The following is a 22,908-nucleotide window of genomic DNA, read 5'->3' on the forward strand; positions in this document are numbered from 1 at the left end:
TGTATATACCTGCAGTATACAGTGTTATTACCATGGGTGCTGTATATACCTGCAGTATACAGCGTTATTACCATGGGTGCTGTATATACCTGCAGTATACAGTGTTATTACCATGGGTGCTGTATATACCTGCAGTATACAGTGTTATTACCATGGGTGCTGTATATACCTGCAGTATACAGCGTTATTACCATGGGTGCTGTATATACCTGCAGTATACAGCGTTATTACCATGGGTGCTGTATATACCTGCAGTATACAGTGTTATTACCATGAGTGCTGTATATACCTGCAGTATACAGTGTTATTACCATGGGTGCTGTATATACCTGCAGTATACAGTGTTATTACCATGGGTGTTGTATATACCTGCAGTATACAGCGTTATTACCATGGGTGCTGTATATACCTGCAGTATACAGTGTTATTACCATGGATGCCCTATATACCTGCAGTATACAGTGTTATTACCATGGGTGCTGTATATACCTGCAGTATACAGTGTTATTACCATGAGTGCTGTATATACCTGCAGTATACAGTGTTATTACCATGGATGCTGTATATACCTGCAGTATACAGCGTTATTACCATGGGTGTTGTATATACCTGCAGTATACAGCGTTATTACCATGGGTGCTGTATATACCTGCAGTATACAGTGTTATTACCATGGGTGCTGTATATACCTGCAGTATACAGTGTTATTACCATGGGTGCTGTATATACCTGCAGTATACAGTGTTATTACCATGGATGCCCTATATACCTGCAGTATACAGTGTTATTACCATGGGTGCTGTATATACCTGCAGTATACAGTGTTATTACCATGAGTGCTGTATATACCTGCAGTATACAGTGTTATTACCATGAGTGCTGTATATACCTGCAGTATACAGTGTTATTACCATGGGTGTTGTATATACCTGCAGTATACAGCGTTATTACCATGGGTGTTGTATATACCTGCAGTATACAGCGTTATTACCATGGGTGCTGTATATACCTGCAGTATACAGTGTTATTACCATGGGTGCTGTATATACCTGCAGTATACAGCGTTATTACCATAGTGCTGTATATACCTGCAGTATACAGCGTTATTACCATGGGTGCTGTATATACCTGCAGTATACAGCGTTATTACCATGGGTGTTGTATATACCTGCAGTATACAGCGTTATTACCATGGGTGCTGTATATACCTGCAGTATACAGTGTTATTACCATGGGTGCTGTATATACCTGCAGTATACAGCGTTATTACCATAGTGCTGTATATACCTGCAGTATACAGTGTTATTACCATGGGTGCTGTATATACCTGCAGTATACAGCGTTATTACCATGGGTGCTGTATATACCTGCAGTATACAGTGTTATTACCATGGGTGCTGTATATACCTGCAGTATACAGCGTTATTACCATGGGTGCTGTATATACCTGCAGTATACAGCGTTATTACCATGGGTGCTGTATATACCTGCAGTATACAGTGTTATTACCATGGGTGCTGTATATACCTGCAGTATACAGTGTTATTACCATGGGTGTTGTATATACCTGCAGTATACAGCGTTATTACCATGGGTGCTGTATATACCTGCAGTATACAGTGTTATTACCATGGGTGCTGTATATACCTGCAGTATACAGTGTTATTACCATGGGTGCTGTATATACCTGCAGTATACAGCGTTATTACCATGGGTGCTGTATATACCTGCAGTATACAGCGTTATTACCATGGGTGCTGTATATACCTGCAGTATACAGTGTTATTACCATGGGTGCTGTATATACCTGCAGTATACAGTGTTATTACTATGGGTGCTGTATATACCTGCAGTATACAGTGTTATTACCATGGGTGCTGTATATACCTGCAGTATACAGTGTTATTACCATGGGTGCTGTATATACCTGCAGTATACAGTGTTATTACCATGGGTGCTGTATATACCTGCAGTATACAGCGTTATTACCATGGGTGCTGTATATACCTGCAGTATACAGTGTTATTACCATGGGTGCTGTATATACCTGCAGTATACAGTGTTATTACCATGGATGCCCTATATACCTGCAGTATACAGTGTTATTACTATGGGTGCTGTATATACCTGCAGTATACAGTGTTATTACCATGGGTGCTGTATATACCTGCAGTATACAGTGTTATTACCATGGGTGCTGTATATACCTGCAGTATACAGTGTTATTACCATGGGTGCTGTATATACCTGCAGTATACAGCGTTATTACCATGGGTGCTGTATATACCTGCAGTATACAGTGTTATTACCATGGATGCCCTATATACCTGCAGTATACAGTGTTATTACCATGGGTGCTGTATATACCTGCAGTATACAGTGTTATTACCATGGGTGCTGTATATACCTGCAGTATACAGTGTTATTACCATGGGTGTTGTATATACCTGCAGTATACAGTGTTATTACCATGGGTGCTGTATATACCTGCAGTATACAGTGTTATTACCATGGGTGCTGTATATACCTGCAGTATACAGTGTTATTACCATGGGTGCTGTATATACCTGCAGTATACAGTGTTATTACCATAGTGCCCTATATACCTGCAGTATACAGTGTTATTACCATGGGTGTTGTATATACCTGCAGTATACAGTGTTATTACCATGGGTGCTGTATATACCTGCAGTATACAGCGTTATTACCATGGGTGCTGTATATACCTGCAGTATACAGCGTTATTACCATGGGTGCTGTATATACCTGCAGTATACAGTGTTATTACCATGGGTGCTGTATATACCTGCAGTATACAGCGTTATTACCATGGGTGCTGTATATACCTGCAGTATACAGCGTTATTACCATGGATGCTGTATATACCTGCAGTATACAGTGTTATTACCATGGGTGCTGTATATACCTGCAGTATACAGCGTTATTACCATGGGTGCTGTATATACCTGCAGTATACAGCGTTATTACCATAGTGCTGTATATACCTGCAGTATACAGTGTTATTACCATGAGTGCTGTATATACCTGCAGTATACAGTGTTTTTACCATGGGTGCTGTATATACCTGCAGTATACAGTGTTATTACCATGGGTGCTGTATATACCTGCAGTATACAGTGTTATTACCATGGATGCCCTATATACCTGCAGTATACAGTGTTATTACCATGGGTGCTGTATATACCTGCAGTATACAGCGTTATTACCATGGGTGCTGTATATACCTGCAGTATACAGCGTTATTACCATGGATGCTGTATATACCTGCAGTATACAGTGTTATTACCATGGGTGCTGTATATACCTGCAGTATACAGTGTTATTACCATGGGTGCTGTATATACCTGCAGTATACAGTGTTATTACCATGGGTGCTGTATATACCTGCAGTATACAGCGTTATTACCATGGGTGCTGTATATACCTGCAGTATACAGCGTTATTACCATGGGTGCTGTATATACCTGCAGTATACAGTGTTATTACCATGGGTGCTGTATATACCTGCAGTATACAGCGTTATTACCATGGGTGCTGTATATACCTGCAGTATACAGCGTTATTACCATAGTGCTGTATATACCTGCAGTATACAGTGTTATTACCATGAGTGCTGTATATACCTGCAGTATACAGCGTTATTACCATGGGTGGCCTATATACCTGCAGTATACAGCGTTATTACCATGGGTGCTGTATATACCTGCAGTATACAGTGTTATTACCATGGGTGGCCTATATACCTGCAGTATACAGCGTTATTACCATGGGTGCTGTATATACCTGCAGTATACAGTGTTATTACCATGGGTGCTGTATATACCTGCAGTATACAGTGTTATTACCATGGGTGCTGTATATACCTGCAGAATACAGTGTTATTACCATGGGTGGCCTATATACCTGCAGTATACAGCGTTATTACCATGGGTGCTGTATATACCTGCAGTATACAGTGTTATTACCATGGGTGCTGTATATACCTGCAGAATACAGTGTTATTACCATGGGTGCTGTATATACCTGCAGTATACAGCGTTATTACCATGGGTGCTGTATATACCTGCAGTATACAGCGTTATTACCATGGGTGCTGTATATACCTGCAGTATACAGTGTTATTACCATGGGTGCTGTATATACCTGCAGTATACAGTGTTATTACCATGGGTGCTGTATATACCTGCAGTATACAGCGTTATTACCATGGGTGCTGTATATACCTGCAGTATACAGCGTTATTACCATGGGTGCTGTATATACCTGCAGTATACAGTGTTATTACCATGGGTGCTGTATATACCTGCAGTATACAGTGTTATTACCATGGGTGCTGTATATACCTGCAGTATACAGTGTTATTACCATGGGTGCTGTATATACCTGCAGTATACAGCGTTATTACCATGGGTGCTGTATATACCTGCAGTATACAGCGTTATTACCATGGGTGCTGTATATACCTGCAGTATACAGCGTTATTACCATGGGTGTTGTATATACCTGCAGTATACAGTGTTATTACCATGAGTGCTGTATATATCTGCAGTATACAGTGTTATTACCATGGGTGCTGTATATACCTGCAGTATACAGCGTTATTACCATGGGTGCTGTATATACCTGCAGTATACAGTGTTATTACCATGGGTGCTGTATATACCTGCAGTATACAGCGTTATTACCATGGGTGCTGTATATACCTGCAGTATACAGCGTTATTACCATAGTGCTGTATATACCTGCAGTATACAGTGTTATTACCATGGGTGCTGTATATACCTGCAGAATACAGTGTTATTACCATGGGTGCTGTATATACCTGCAGAATACAGTGTTATTACCATGGGTGCTGTATATACCTGCAGAATACAGTGTTATTACCATGGGTGCTGTATATACCTGCAGAATACAGTGTTATTACCATGGGTGCTGTATATACCTGCAGTATACAGTGTTATTACCATGGGTGCTGTATATACCTGCAGTATACAGCGTTATTACCATGGGTGCTGTATATACCTGCAGTATACAGCGTTATTACCATGGGTGCTGTATATACCTGCAGTATACAGTGTTATTACCATGGGTGCTGTATATACCTGCAGTATACAGTGTTATTACCATGGGTGCTGTATATACCTGCAGTATACAGCGTTATTACCATGGGTGCTGTATATACCTGCAGTATACAGCGTTATTACCATGGGTGCTGTATATACCTGCAGTATACAGTGTTATTACCATGGGTGCTGTATATACCTGCAGTATACAGTGTTATTACCATGGGTGCTGTATATACCTGCAGTATACAGTGTTATTACCATGGGTGCTGTATATACCTGCAGTATACAGCGTTATTACCATGGGTGCTGTATATACCTGCAGTATACAGCGTTATTACCATGGGTGCTGTATATACCTGCAGTATACAGCGTTATTACCATGGGTGTTGTATATACCTGCAGTATACAGTGTTATTACCATGAGTGCTGTATATATCTGCAGTATACAGTGTTATTACCATGGGTGCTGTATATACCTGCAGTATACAGCGTTATTACCATGGGTGCTGTATATACCTGCAGTATACAGTGTTATTACCATGGGTGCTGTATATACCTGCAGTATACAGTGTTATTACCATGGGTGCTGTATATACCTGCAGTATACAGCGTTATTACCATGGGTGTTGTATATACCTGCAGTATACAGCGTTATTACCATGGGTGCTGTATATACCTGCAGTATACAGCGTTATTACCATGGGTGCTGTATATACCTGCAGTATACAGCGTTATTACCATGGGTGCTGTATATACCTGCAGTATACAGCGTTATTACCATCGGTGTTGTATATACCTGCAGTATACAGTGTTATTACCATGGGTGCTGTATATACCTGCAGTATACAGTGTTATTACCATGGGTGCCCTATATACCTGCAGTATACAGTGTTATTACCATGGGTGTTGTATATACCTGCAGTATACAGCGTTATTACCATGGGTGCTGTATATACCTGCAGTATACAGTGTTATTACCATGGGTGCTGTATATACCTGCAGTATACAGTGTTATTACCATGGGTGCCCTATATACCTGCAGTATACAGTGTTATTACCATGGGTGCTGTATATACCTGCAGTATACAGTGTTATTACCATGGGTGCCCTATATACCTGCAGTATACAGTGTTATTACCATGGGTGTTGTATATACCTGCAGTATACAGTGTTATTACCATGGGTGCCCTATATACCTGCAGTATACAGTGTTATTACCATGGGTGTTGTATATACCTGCAGTATACAGTGTTATTACCATGGGTGCTGTATATACCTGCAGTATACAGTGTTATTACCATGGGTGCTGTATATACCTGCAGTATACAGCGTTATTACCATGGGTGGCCTATATACCTGCAGTATACAGTGTTATTACCATGGGTGCTGTATATACCTGCAGTATACAGTGTTATTACCATGGGTGCTGTATATACCTGCAGTATACAGTGTTATTACCATGGGTGCTGTATATACCTGCAGTATACAGCGTTATTACCATGGGTGCTGTATATACCTGCAGTATACAGTGTTATTACCATGGGTGCTGTATATACCTGCAGTATACAGTGTTATTACTATGGGTGCTGTATATACCTGCAGTATACAGCGTTATTACCATAGTGCTGTATATACCTGCAGTATACAGTGTTATTACCATGGGTGCTGAATATACCTGCAGTATACAGCGTTATTACCATGGGTGCTGTATATACCTGCAGTATACAGTGTTATTACTATGGGTGCTGTATATACCTGCAGTATACAGCGTTATTACCATGGGTGCTGTATATACCTGCAGTATACAGCGTTATTACCATGGGTGCTGTATATACCTGCAGTATACAGTGTTATTACCATGGGTGCTGTATATACCTGCAGTATACAGTGTTATTACTATGGGTGCTGTATATACCTGCAGTATACAGCGTTATTACCATAGTGCTGTATATACCTGCAGTATACAGTGTTATTACCATGGGTGCTGAATATACCTGCAGTATACAGCGTTATTACCATGGGTGCTGTATATACCTGCAGTATACAGCGTTATTACCATGGGTGCTGTATATACCTGCAGTATACAGTGTTATTACCATGGGTGCTGTATATACCTGCAGTATACAGTGTTATTACTATGGGTGCTGTATATACCTGCAGTATACAGCGTTATTACCATAGTGCTGTATATACCTGCAGTATACAGTGTTATTACCATGGGTGCTGTATATACCTGCAGTATACAGCGTTATTACCATGGGTGCTGTATATACCTGCAGTATACAGTGTTATTACTATGGGTGCTGTATATACCTGCAGTATACAGCGTTATTACCATGGGTGCTGTATATACCTGCAGTATACAGCGTTATTACCATGGGTGCTGTATATACCTGCAGTATACAGTGTTATTACCATGGGTGCTGTATATACCTGCAGTATACAGCGTTATTACCATGGTGCCCTATATACCTGCAGTATACAGTGTTATTACCATGGGTGTTGTATATACCTGCAGTATACAGCGTTATTACCATGGATGCCCTATATACCTGCAGTATACAGTGTTATTATCATGGGTGTTGTATATACCTGCAGTATACAGTGTTATTATCATGGGTGTTGTATATACCTGCAGTATACAGTGTTATTACCATGGGTGCAGTATATACCTGCAGTATACAGCGTTATTACCATGGTGCCCTATATACCTGCAGTATACAGCGTTATTACCATGGATGCCCTATATACCTGCAGTATACAGTGTTATTACCATGGGTGCTGTATATACCTGCAGTATACAGTGTTATTACCATGGGTGCTGAATATACCTGCAGTATACAGCGTTATTACCATGGGTGCTGTATATACCTGCAGTATACAGTGTTATTACCATGGGTGCTGTATATACCTGCAGTATACAGCGTTATTACCATGGGTGCTGTATATACCTGCAGTATACAGCGTTATTACCATGGGTGCTGTATATACCTGCAGTATACAGTGTTATTACCATGGGTGCTGAATATACCTGCAGTATACAGCGTTATTACCATGGGTGCTGAATATACCTGCAGTATACAGTGTTATTACCATGGGTGCCCTATATACCTGCAGTATACAGTGTTATTACCATGGATGCTGTATATACCTGCAGTATACAGTGTTATTACCATGGGTGCTGAATATACCTGCAGTATACAGCGTTATTACCATGGGTGCTGTATATACCTGCAGTATACAGCGTTATTACCATGGGTGCTGTATATACCTGCAGTATACAGCGTTATTACCATGGGTGCTCTATATACCTGCAGTATACAGCGTTATTACCATAGTGCTGTATATACCTGCAGTATACAGTGTTATTACCATGGGTGCTGTATATACCTGCAGTATACAGTGTTATTACCATGGGTGCTGTATATACCTGCAGTATACAGCGTTATTACCATGGGTGCTGTATATACCTGCAGTATACAGCGTTATTACCATGGGTGCTCTATATACCTGCAGTATACAGCGTTATTACCATAGTGCTGTATATACCTGCAGTATACAGTGTTATTACCATGGGTGCTGTATATACCTGCAGTATACAGCGTTATTACCATGGGTGCTCTATATACCTGCAGTATACAGCGTTATTACCATGGGTGCTGTATATACCTGCAGTATACAGCGTTATTACCATGGGTGCTCTATATACCTGCAGTATACAGTGTTATTACCATGGGTGCTGTATATACCTGCAGTATACAGCGTTATTACCATGGGTGCTGTATATACCTGCAGTATACAGTGTTATTACCATGGGTGCTGTATATACCTGCAGTATACAGTGTTATTACCATGGGTGCTGTATATACCTGCAGTATACAGCGTTATTACCATGGGTGCTGTATATACCTGCAGTATACAGTGTTATTACCATGGGTGCTGTATATACCTGCAGTATACAGTGTTATTACTATGGGTGCTGTATATACCTGCAGTATACAGCGTTATTACCATAGTGCTGTATATACCTGCAGTATACAGTGTTATTACCATGGGTGCTGTATATACCTGCAGTATACAGCGTTATTACCATGGGTGCTGTATATACCTGCAGTATACAGTGTTATTACTATGGGTGCTGTATATACCTGCAGTATACAGCGTTATTACCATGGGTGCTGTATATACCTGCAGTATACAGCGTTATTACCATGGGTGCTGTATATACCTGCAGTATACAGTGTTATTACCATGGGTGCTGTATATACCTGCAGTATACAGTGTTATTACCATGGGTGCTGAATATACCTGCAGTATACAGCGTTATTACCATGGGTGCTGTATATACCTGCAGTATACAGTGTTATTACCATGGATGCTGTATATACCTGCAGTATACAGCGTTATTACCATGGGTGTTGTATATACCTGCAGTATACAGCGTTATTACCATGGGTGTTGTATATACCTGCAGTATACAGTGTTATTACCATGGGTGCTGAATATACCTGCAGTATACAGCGTTATTACCATGGGTGCTGTATATACCTGCAGTATACAGTGTTATTACCATGGATGCTGTATATACCTGCAGTATACAGCGTTATTACCATGGGTGCTGAATATACCTGCAGTATACAGCGTTATTACCATGGGTGCAGTATATACCTGCAGTATACAGTGTTATTACCATGGATGCTGTATATACCTGCAGTATACAGCGTTATTACCATGGATGCTGTATATACCTGCAGTATACAGCGTTATTACCATGGGTGTTGTATATACCTGCAGTATACAGTGTTATTACCATGGGTGCTGTATATACCTGCAGTATACAGTGTTATTACCATGGGTGCTGTATATACCTGCAGTATACAGCGTTATTACCATGGGTGCTGTATATACCTGCAGTATACAGCGTTATTACCATGGGTGCTGTATATACCTGCAGTATACAGTGTTATTACCATGGGTGCTGTATATACCTGCAGTATACAGCGTTATTACCATGGGTGCTGTATATACCTGCAGTATACAGCGTTATTACCATGGGTGCTGTATATACCTGCAGTATACAGTGTTATTACCATGGGTGCTGTATATACCTGCAGTATACAGCGTTATTACCATGGGTGCTGTATATACCTGCAGTATACAGCGTTATTACCATGGGTGCTCTATATACCTGCAGTATACAGTGTTATTACCATGGGTGCTGTATATACCTGCAGTATACAGCGTTATTACCATGGGTGCTGTATATACCTGCAGTATACAGCGTTATTACCATGGGTGCTCTATATACCTGCAGTATACAGCGTTATTACCATAGTGCTGTATATACCTGCAGTATACAGCGTTATTACCATGGGTGCTGTATATACCTGCAGTATACAGCGTTATTACCATGGGTGCTCTATATACCTGCAGTATACAGCGTTATTACCATGGGTGCTGTATATACCTGCAGTATACAGCGTTATTACCATAGTGCTGTATATACCTGCAGTATACAGTGTTATTACCATGGGTGCTGTATATACCTGCAGTATACAGTGTTATTACCATGGGTGCTGTATATACCTGCAGTATACAGCGTTATTACCATGGATGCTGTATATACCTGCAGTATACAGCGTTATTACCATGGGTGCTGTATATACCTGCAGTATACAGTGTTATTACCATGGGTGCTGTATATACCTGCAGTATACAGCGTTATTACCATGGGTGCTGTATATACCTGCAGTATACAGTGTTATTACCATGGGTGCTGTATATACCTGCAGTATACAGTGTTATTACCATGGGTGCTGTATATACCTGCAGTATACAGCGTTATTACCATGGGTGCTCTATATACCTGCAGTATACAGCGTTATTACCATGGGTGCTCTATATACCTGCAGTATACAGCGTTATTACCATGGGTGCTGCATATACCTGCAGTATACAGCGTTATTACCATGGGTGCTCTATATACCTGCAGTATACAGCGTTATTACCATGGGTGCTGTATATACCTGCAGTATACAGTGTTATTACCATGGGTGCTGTATATACCTGCAGTATACAGCGTTATTACCATGGGTGCTGTATATACCTGCAGTATACAGTGTTATTACCATGGGTGCCCTATATACCTGCAGTATACAGCGTTATTACCATCGGTGTTGTATATACCTGCAGTATACAGTGTTATTACCATGGGTGCTGTATATACCTGCAGTATACAGCGTTATTACCATGGGTGCTGTATATACCTGCAGTATACAGTGTTATTACCATGGGTGCTGTATATACCTGCAGTATACAGCGTTATTACCATGGGTGCTGTATATACCTGCAGTATACAGTGTTATTACCATGGGTGTTGTATATACCTGCAGTATACAGCGTTATTACCATGGTGCTGTATATACCTGCAGTATACAGTGTTATTACCATGGGTGCTGTATATACCTGCAGTATACAGTGTTATTACCATGGGTGCTGTATATACCTGCAGTATACAGTGTTATTACCATGGGTGCTGTATATACCTGCAGTATACAGTGTTATTACCATGGGTGCTGTATATACCTGCAGTATACAGTGTTATTACCATGAGTGCTGTATATACCTGCAGTATACAGCGTTATTACCATGGGTGCCCTATATACCTGCAGTATACAGCGTTATTACCATCGGTGTTGTATATACCTGCAGTATACAGTGTTATTACCATGGGTGCTGTATATACCTGCAGTATACAGCGTTATTACCATGGGTGCTGTATATACCTGCAGTATACAGCGTTATTACCATGGGTGCTGTATATACCTGCAGTATACAGCGTTATTACCATGGGTGCTGTATATACCTGCAGTATACAGCGTTATTACCATGGGTGCTGTATATACCTGCAGTATACAGTGTTATTACCATGGGTGCTGTATATACCTGCAGTATACAGTGTTATTACCATGGGTGCTGTATATACCTGCAGTATACAGTGTTATTACCATGAGTGCTGTATATACCTGCAGTATACAGCGTTATTACCATGGGTGCCCTATATACCTGCAGTATACAGCGTTATTACCATCGGTGTTGTATATACCTGCAGTATACAGTGTTATTACCATGGGTGCTGTATATACCTGCAGTATACAGCGTTATTACCATGGGTGCTGTATATACCTGCAGTATACAGCGTTATTACCATGGGTGCTGTATATACCTGCAGTATACAGCGTTATTACCATGGGTGCTGTATATACCTGCAGTATACAGTGTTATTACCATGGATGCCCTATATACCTGCAGTATACAGCGTTATTACCATGGGTGCTGTATATACCTGCAGTATACAGCGTTATTACCATGGGTGCTGTATATACCTGCAGTATACAGCGTTATTACCATGGGTGCTGTATATACCTGCAGTATACAGCGTTATTACCATGGGTGCTGTATATACCTGCAGTATACAGCGTTATTACCATGGGTGCTGTATATACCTGCAGTATACAGCGTTATTACCATGGGTGCTGTATATACCTGCAGTATACAGCGTTATTACCATGGGTGCTGTATATACCTGCAGTATACAGCGTTATTACCATGGGTGCTGTATATACCTGCAGTATACAGCGTTATTACCATCGGTGTTGTATGTACCTGCAGTATACAGCGTTATTACCATGGGTGCTGTATATACCTGCAGTATACAGTGTTATTACCATGGATGCCCTATATACCTGCAGTATACAGTGTTATTACCATGGATGCTGTATATACCTGCAGTATACAGCGTTATTACCATGGGAGCTGTATATACCTGCAGTATACAGCGTTATTACCATGGGTGCTGTATATACCTGCAGTATACAGCGTTATTACCATGGGTGCTGTATATACCTGCAGTATACAGTCTTATTACCATGGGTGCTGTATATACCTGCAGTATACAGCGTTATTACCATGGGTGCTGTATATACCTGCAGTATACAGTGTTATTACCATGGGTGCCCTATATACCTGCAGTATACAGCGTTATTACCATCGGTGTTGTATATACCTGCAGTATACAGTGTTATTACCATGGGTGCTGTATATACCTGCAGTATACAGTGTTATTACCATGGATGCCCTATATACCTGCAGTATACAGCGTTATTACCATGGGTGTTGTATATACCTGCAGTATACAGCGTTATTACCATGGGTGTTGTATATACCTGCAGTATACAGTGTTATTACCATGGGTGCTGTATATACCTGCAGTATACAGCGTTATTACCATGGGTGCTGTATATACCTGCAGTATACAGCGTTATTACCATGGGTGCTGTATATACCTGCAGTATACAGTGTTATTACCATGGATGCCCTATATACCTGCAGTATACAGCGTTATTACCATGGGTGTTGTATATACCTGCAGTATACAGCGTTATTACCATGGGTGCTGTATATACCTGCAGTATACAGTGTTATTACCATGGGTGCTGTATATACCTGCAGTATACAGCGTTATTACCATGGGTGCTGTATATACCTGCAGTATACAGCGTTATTACCATGGGTGCTGTATATACCTGCAGTATACAGTGTTATTACCATGGATGCCCTATATACCTGCAGTATACAGCGTTATTACCATGGGTGTTGTATATACCTGCAGTATACAGCGTTATTACCATGGGTGCTGTATATACCTGCAGTATACAGCGTTATTACCATGGGTGTTGTATATACCTGCAGTATACAGCGTTATTACCATGGGTGCTGTATATACCTGCAGTATACAGTGTTATTACCATGGATGCTGTATATACCTGCAGTATACAGCGTTATTACCATGGGTGCTGTATATACCTGCAGTATACAGCATTATTACCATGGGTGCTGTATATACCTGCAGTATACAGTGTTATTACCATGGGTGCAGTATATACCTGCAGTATACAGTGTTATTACCATGGGTGCTGTATATACCTGCAGTATACAGCGTTATTACCATGGGTGCTGTATATACCTGCAGTATACAGTGTTATTACCATGGATGCTGTATATACCTGCAGTATACAGTGTTATTACCATGGGTGCTGTATATACCTGTAGTATACAGCGTTATTACCATGGGTGCTGTATATACCTGCAGTATACAGCGTTATTACCATGGGTGCCCTATATACCTGCAGTATACAGCGTTATTACCATGGGTGTTGTATATACCTGCAGTATACAGCGTTATTACCATGGGTGCTGTATATACCTGCAGTATACAGTGTTATTACCATGGGTGCCCTATATACCTGCAGTATACAGCGTTATTACCATGGGTGCCCTATATACCTGCAGTATACAGCGTTATTACCATGGGTGCTGTATATACCTGCAGTATACAGCGTTATTACCATGGGTGCTGTATATACCTGCAGTATACAGCGTTATTACCATGGGTGCTGTATATACCTGCAGTATACAGCGTTATTACCATGGGTGCTGTATATACCTGCAGTATACAGCGTTATTACCATGGGTGCTGTATATACCTGCAGTATACAGTGTTATTACTATGGGTGCCCTATATACCTGCAGTATACAGTGTTATTACCATGGGTGCTGTATATACCTGCAGTATACAGCGTTATTACCATGGGTGTTGTATATACCTGCAGTATACAGCGTTATTACCATGGGTGCTGTATATACCTGCAGTATACAGCGTTATTACCATGGGTGCTGTATATACCTGCAGTATACAGCGTTATTACCATAGTGCTGTATATACCTGCAGTATACAGTGTTATTACCATGAGTGCTGTATATACCTGCAGTATACAGCGTTATTACCATAGTGCTGTATATACCTGCAGTATACAGTGTTATTACCATGGGTGCTGTATATACCTGCAGTATACAGTGTTATTACCATGGGTGCTGAATATACCTGCAGTATACAGCGTTATTACCATGGGTGCTGTATATACCTGCAGTATACAGCGTTATTACCATGGGTGCTGTATATACCTGCAGTATACAGCGTTATTACCATAGTGCTGTATATACCTGCAGTATACAGTGTTATTACCATGAGTGCTGTATATACCTGCAGTATACAGCGTTATTACCATGGGTGCTGTATATACCTGCAGTATACAGCGTTATTACCATGGGTGCTGTATATACCTGCAGTATACAGCGTTATTACCATAGTGCTGTATATACCTGCAGTATACAGTGTTATTACCATGAGTGCTGTATATACCTGCAGTATACAGTGTTATTACCATGGGTGCTGTATATACCTGCAGTATACAGCGTTATTACCATGGGTGTTGTATATACCTGCAGTATACAGTGTTATTACCATGGGTGCTGTATATACCTGCAGTATACAGTGTTATTACCATGGGTGCTGTATATATCTGCAGTATACAGTGTTATTACCATGGGTGCTGTATATATCTGCAGTATACAGTGTTATTACCATGAGTGCTGTATATACCTGCAGTATACAGTGTTATTACCATGGGTGCTGTATATACCTGCAGTATACAGTGTTATTACCATGGGTGCTGTATATACCTGCAGTATACAGTGTTATTACCATGGGTGCTGTATATACCTGCAGTATACAGTGTTATTACCATGGGTGCTGTATATACCTGCAGTATACAGTGTTATTACCATGGGTGTTGTATATACCTGCAGTATACAGCGTTATTACCATGGGTGCTGTATATACCTGCAGTATACAGCGTTATTACCATGGGTGCTGTATATACCTGCAGTATACAGCGTTATTACCATAGTGCTGTATATACCTGCAGTATACAGTGTTATTACCATGGGTGCTGTATATACCTGCAGTATACAGTGTTATTACCATGGGTGCTGTATATATCTGCAGTATACAGCGTTATTACCATGAGTGCTGTATATACCTGCAGTATACAGTGTTATTACCATGGGTGCTGTATATACCTGCAGTATACAGTGTTATTACCATGGGTGCTGTATATACCTGCAGTATACAGTGTTATTACCATGGGTGCTGTATATATCTGCAGTATACAGTGTTATTACCATGGGTGCTGTATATATCTGCAGTATACAGTGTTATTACCATGAGTGCTGTATATACCTGCAGTATACAGTGTTATTACCATGGGTGCTGTATATATCTGCAGTATACAGTGTTATTACCATGAGTGCTGTATATACCTGCAGTATACAGTGTTATTACCATGGGTGCTGTATATACCTGCAGTATACAGTGTTATTACCATGGGTGCTGTATATACCTGCAGTATACAGTGTTATTACCATGGGTGCTGTATATACCTGCAGTATACAGTGTTATTACCATGGGTGCTGTATATACCTGCAGTATACAGCGTTATTACCATGGGTGTTGTATATACCTGCAGTATACAGCGTTATTACCATGGGTGCTGTATATACCTGCAGTATACAGCGTTATTACCATGGGTGCTGTATATACCTGCAGTATACAGCGTTATTACCATAGTGCTGTATATACCTGCAGTATACAGTGTTATTACCATGAGTGCTGTATATACCTGCAGTATACAGCGTTATTACCATAGTGCTGTATATACCTGCAGTATACAGTGTTATTACCATGGGTGCTGTATATACCTGCAGTATACAGCGTTATTACCATGGGTGCTGTATATACCTGCAGTATACAGCGTTATTACCATAGTGCTGTATATACCTGCAGTATACAGTGTTATTACCATGAGTGCTGTATATACCTGCAGTATACAGTGTTATTACCATGGGTGCTGTATATACCTGCAGTATACAGCGTTATTACCATGGGTGTTGTATATACCTGCAGTATACAGTGTTATTACCATGGGTGCTGTATATACCTGCAGTATACAGTGTTATTACCTTGGTGCCTATATACCTGCAGTATACAGTGTTATTACCATGGGTGCTGTATATATCTGCAGTATACAGTGTTATTACCATGGGTGCTGTATATATCTGCAGTATACAGTGTTATTACCATGAGTGCTGTATATACCTGCAGTATACAGTGTTATTACCATGGGTGCTGTATATACCTGCAGTATACAGTGTTATTACCATGGGTGCTGTATATACCTGCAGTATACAGTGTTATTACCATGGGTGCTGTATATACCTGCAGTATACAGTGTTATTACCATGGGTGCTGTATATACCTGCAGTATACAGTGTTATTACCATGGGTGTTGTATATACCTGCAGTATACAGTGTTATTACCATGGGTGCCCTATATACCTGCAGTATACAGTGTTATTACCATGGGTGCTGTATATACCTGCAGTATACAGCGTTATTACCATGGGTGCTGTATATACCTGCAGTATACAGTGTTATTACCATGGGTGCTGTATATACCTGCAGTATACAGTGTTATTACCATGGGTGCTGTATATACCTGCAGTATACAGCGTTATTACCATGGGTGCTGTATATACCTGCAGTATACAGTGTTATTACCATGGGTGCTGTATATACCTGCAGTATACAGCGTTATTACCATGGGTGCTGTATATACCTGCAGTATACAGTGTTATTACCATGGATGCCCTATATACCTGCAGTATACAGTGTTATTACCATGGGTGCTGTATATACCTGCAGTATACAGTGTTATTACCATGGGTGCTGTATATACCTGCAGTATACAGTGTTATTACCATGGGTGCTGTATATACCTGCAGTATACAGTGTTATTACCATGGATGCTGTATATACCTGCAGTATACAGCGTTATTACCATGGGTGCTGTATATACCTGCAGTATACAGTGTTATTACCATGGGTGCTGTATATACCTGCAGTATACAGTGTTATTACCATGGGTGCTGTATATACCTGCAGTATACAGTGTTATTACCATGGGTGCTGTATATACCTGCAGTATACAGCGTTATTACCATGGGTGCTGTATATACCTGCAGTATACAGCGTTATTACCATGGGTGCTGTATATACCTGCAGTATACAGTGTTATTACCATGGGTGCTGTATATACCTGCAGTATACAGCGTTATTACCATGGGTGCTGTATATACCTGCAGTATACAGCGTTATTACCATAGTGCTGTATATACCTGCAGTATACAGTGTTATTACCATGAGTGCTGTATATACCTGCAGTATACAGCGTTATTACCATGGGTGCCCTATATACCTGCAGTATACAGTGTTATTACCATGGGTGCTGTATATACCTGCAGTATACAGTGTTATTACCATGGGTGCTGTATATACCTGCAGTATACAGTGTTATTACCATGGGTGCCCTATATACCTGCAGTATACAGTGTTATTACCATGGGTGCTGTATATACCTGCAGTATACAGCGTTATTACCATGGGTGCTGTATATACCTGCAGTATACAGCGTTATTACCATGGGTGCCCTATATACCTGCAGTATACAGTGTTATTACCATGGGTGCTGTATATACCTGCAGTATACAGCGTTATTACCATGGGTGCTGTATATACCTGCAGTATACAGCGTTATTACCATGGGTGCCCTATATACCTGCAGTATACAGCGTTATTACCATGGGTGCTGTATATACCTGCAGTATACAGCGTTATTACCATGGGTGCTGTATATACCTGCAGTATACAGTGTTATTACCATGGGTGCTGTATATACCTGCAGTATACAGCGTTATTACCATGGGTGCTGTATATACCTGCAGTATACAGCGTTATTACCATAGTGCTGTATATACCTGCAGTATACAGTGTTATTACCATGAGTGCTGTATATACCTGCAGTATACAGCGTTATTACCATGGGTGCCCTATATACCTGCAGTATACAGTGTTATTACCATGGGTGCTGTATATACCTGCAGTATACAGTGTTATTACCATGGGTGCTGTATATACCTGCAGTATACAGTGTTATTACCATGGGTGCCCTATATACCTGCAGTATACAGTGTTATTACCATGGGTGCTGTATATACCTGCAGTATACAGCGTTATTACCATGGGTGCTGTATATACCTGCAGTATACAGCGTTATTACCATGGGTGCTGTATATACCTGCAGTATACAGCGTTATTACCATAGTGCTGTATATACCTGCAGTATACAGTGTTATTACCATGAGTGCTGTATATACCTGCAGTATACAGCGTTATTACCATGGGTGCCCTATATACCTGCAGTATACAGTGTTATTACCATGGGTGCTGTATATACCTGCAGTATACAGTGTTATTACCATGGGTGCTGTATATACCTGCAGTATACAGTGTTATTACCATGGGTGCCCTATATACCTGCAGTATACAGTGTTATTACCATGGGTGCTGTATATACCTGCAGTATACAGCGTTATTACCATGGGTGCTGTATATACCTGCAGTATACAGCGTTATTACCATGGGTGCCCTATATACCTGCAGTATACAGTGTTATTACCATGGGTGCTGTATATACCTGCAGTATACAGTGTTATTACCATGGGTGCTGTATATACCTGCAGTATACAGCGTTATTACCATGGGTGCTGTATATACCTGCAGTATACAGCGTTATTACCATGGGTGTTGTATATACCTGCAGTATACAGCGTTATTACCATGGGTGCTGTATATACCTGCAGTATACAGCGTTATTACCATGGGTGCCCTATATACCTGCAGTATACAGTGTTATTACCATGGGTGCTGTATATACCTGCAGTATACAGTGTTATTACCATGGGTGCTGTATATACCTGCAGTATACAGTGTTATTACCATGGGTGCTGTATATACCTGCAGTATACAGCGTTATTACCATGGGTGCTGTATATACCTGCAGTATACAGCGTTATTACCATGGGTGCTGTATATACCTGCAGTATACAGTGTTATTACCATGGGTGCTGTATATACCTGCAGTATACAGCGTTATTACCATGGTGCTGTATATACCTGCAGTATACAGTGTTATTACCATGGGTGCTGTATATACCTGCAGTATACAGCGTTATTACCATGGGTGCTGTATATACCTGCAGTATACAGTGTTATTACCATGGGTGCTGTATATACCTGCAGTATACAGCGTTATTACCATGGGTGCTGTATATACCTGCAGTATACAGTGTTATTACCATGGGTGCTGTATATACCTGCAGTATACAGCGTTATTACCATGGGTGCTGTATATACCTGCAGTATACAGCGTTATTACCATGGATGCTGTATATACCTGCAGTATACAGTGTTATTACCATGGGTGCTGTATATACCTGCAGTATACAGTGTTATTACCATGGGTGCTGTATATACCTGCAGTATACAGCGTTATTACCATGGGTGCTGTATATACCTGCAGTATACAGCGTTATTACCATAGTGCCCTATATACCTGCAGTATACAGTGTTATTACCATGGGTGGCCTATATACCTGCAGTATACAGCGTTATTACCATGGGTGCTGTATATACCTGCAGTATACAGTGTTATTACCATGGGTGGCCTATATACCTGCAGTATACAGCGTTATTACCATGGGTGCTGTATATACCTGCAGTATACAGTGTTATTACCATGGGTGCTGTATATACCTGCAGTATACAGCGTTATTACCATGGGTGCTGTATATACCTGCAGTATACAGCGTTATTACCATAGTGCTGTATATACCTGCAGTATACAGCGTTATTACCATGGGTGCTGTATATACCTGCAGTATACAGCGTTATTACCATAGTGCTGTATATACCTGCAGTATACAGTGTTATTACCATGGGTGCTGTATATACCTGCAGTATACAGTGTTATTACCATGGGTGCTGTATATACCTGCAGTATACAGCGTTATTACCATGGGTGCTGTATATACCTGCAGTATACAGCGTTATTACCATGGGTGCTGTATATACCTGCAGTATACAGCGTTATTACCATGGGTGCTGTATATACCTGCAGTATACAGTGTTATTACCATGGGTGCTGTATATACCTGCAGTATACAGCGTTATTACCATGGGTGCTGTATATACCTGCAGTATACAGTGTTATTACCATGGGTGCTGTATATACCTGCAGTATACAGCGTTATTACCATGGGTGCTGTATATACCTGCAGTATACAGTGTTATTACCATGGGTGCTGTATATACCTGCAGTATACAGCTTTATTACCATGGGTGCTGTATATACCTGCAGTATACAGCGTTATTACCATGGGTGCTGTATATACCTGCAGTATACAGTGTTATTACCATGGGTGCTGTATATACCTGCAGTATACAGCGTTATTACCATGGTGCCCTATATACCTGCAGTATACAGTGTTATTACCATGGGTGCTGTATATACCTGCAGTATACAGCGTTATTACCATGGGTGCTGTATATACCTGCAGTATACAGTGTTATTACCATGGGTGCTGTATATACCTGCAGTATACAGTGTTATTACCATGGGTGCTGTATATACCTGCAGAATACAGCGTTATTACCATGGGTGCTGTATATACCTGCAGTATACAGTGTTATTACCATGGGTGCTGTATATACCTGCAGTATACAGCGTTATTACCATGGGTGCTGTATATACCTGCAGTATACAGCGTTATTACCATGGGTGCTGTATATACCTGCAGTATACAGTGTTATTACCATGGGTGCTGTATATACCTGCAGTATACAGCGTTATTACCATGGGTGCTGTATATACCTGCAGTATACAGCGTTATTACCATGGGTGCTGTATATACCTGCAGTATACAGCGTTATTACCATGGGTGCTGTATATACCTGCAGTATACAGTGTTATTACCATGGGTGCTGTATATACCTGCAGTATACAGTGTTATTACCATGGGTGCTGTATATACCTGCAGAATACAGCGTTATTACCATGGGTGCTGTATATACCTGCAGTATACAGTGTTATTACCATGGGTGCTGTATATACCTGCAGTATACAGCGTTATTACCATGGGTGCTGTATATACCTGCAGTATACAGTGTTATTACCATGGGTGCTGTATATACCTGCAGTATACATCGTTATTACCATGGGTGCTGTATATACCTGCAGAATACAGTGTTATTACCATGGGTGCTGTATATACCTGCAGTATACAGTGTTATTACCATGGGTGCTGTATATACCTGCAGTATACAGTGTTATTACCATGGGTGCTGTATATACCTGCAGTATACAGTGTTATTACCATGGGTGCTGTATATACCTGCAGTATACAGTGTTATTACCATGGGTGCTGTATATACCTGCAGTATACAGTGTTATTACCATGGGTGCTGTATATACCTGCAGTATACAGTGTTATTACTATGGGTGCTGTATATACCTGCAGTATACAGCGTTATTACCATAGTGCTGTATATACCTGCAGTATACAGTGTTATTACCATGGGTGCTGTATATACCTGCAGTATACAGTGTTATTACCATGGGTGCTGTATATACCTGCAGTATACAGTGTTATTACCATGGGTGCTGTATATACCTGCAGTATACAGCGTTATTACCATGGGTGCTGTATATACCTGCAGTATACAGCGTTATTACCATGGGTGCTGTATATACCTGCAGTATACAGCGTTATTACCATGGGTGCTGTATATACCTGCAGTATACAGCGTTATTACCATGGGTGCTGAATATACCTGCAGTATACAGCGTTATTACCATGGGTGCTGTATATACCTGCAGTATACAGTGTTATTACTATGGGTGCTGTATATACCTGCAGTATACAGCGTTATTACCATGGGTGCTGTATATACCTGCAGTATACAGTG

This window comes from Ranitomeya imitator, chromosome 10 (assembly GCF_032444005.1).
Source record: "Ranitomeya imitator isolate aRanImi1 chromosome 10, aRanImi1.pri, whole genome shotgun sequence".
Lineage (NCBI taxonomy): Eukaryota > Metazoa > Chordata > Amphibia > Anura > Dendrobatidae > Ranitomeya > Ranitomeya imitator.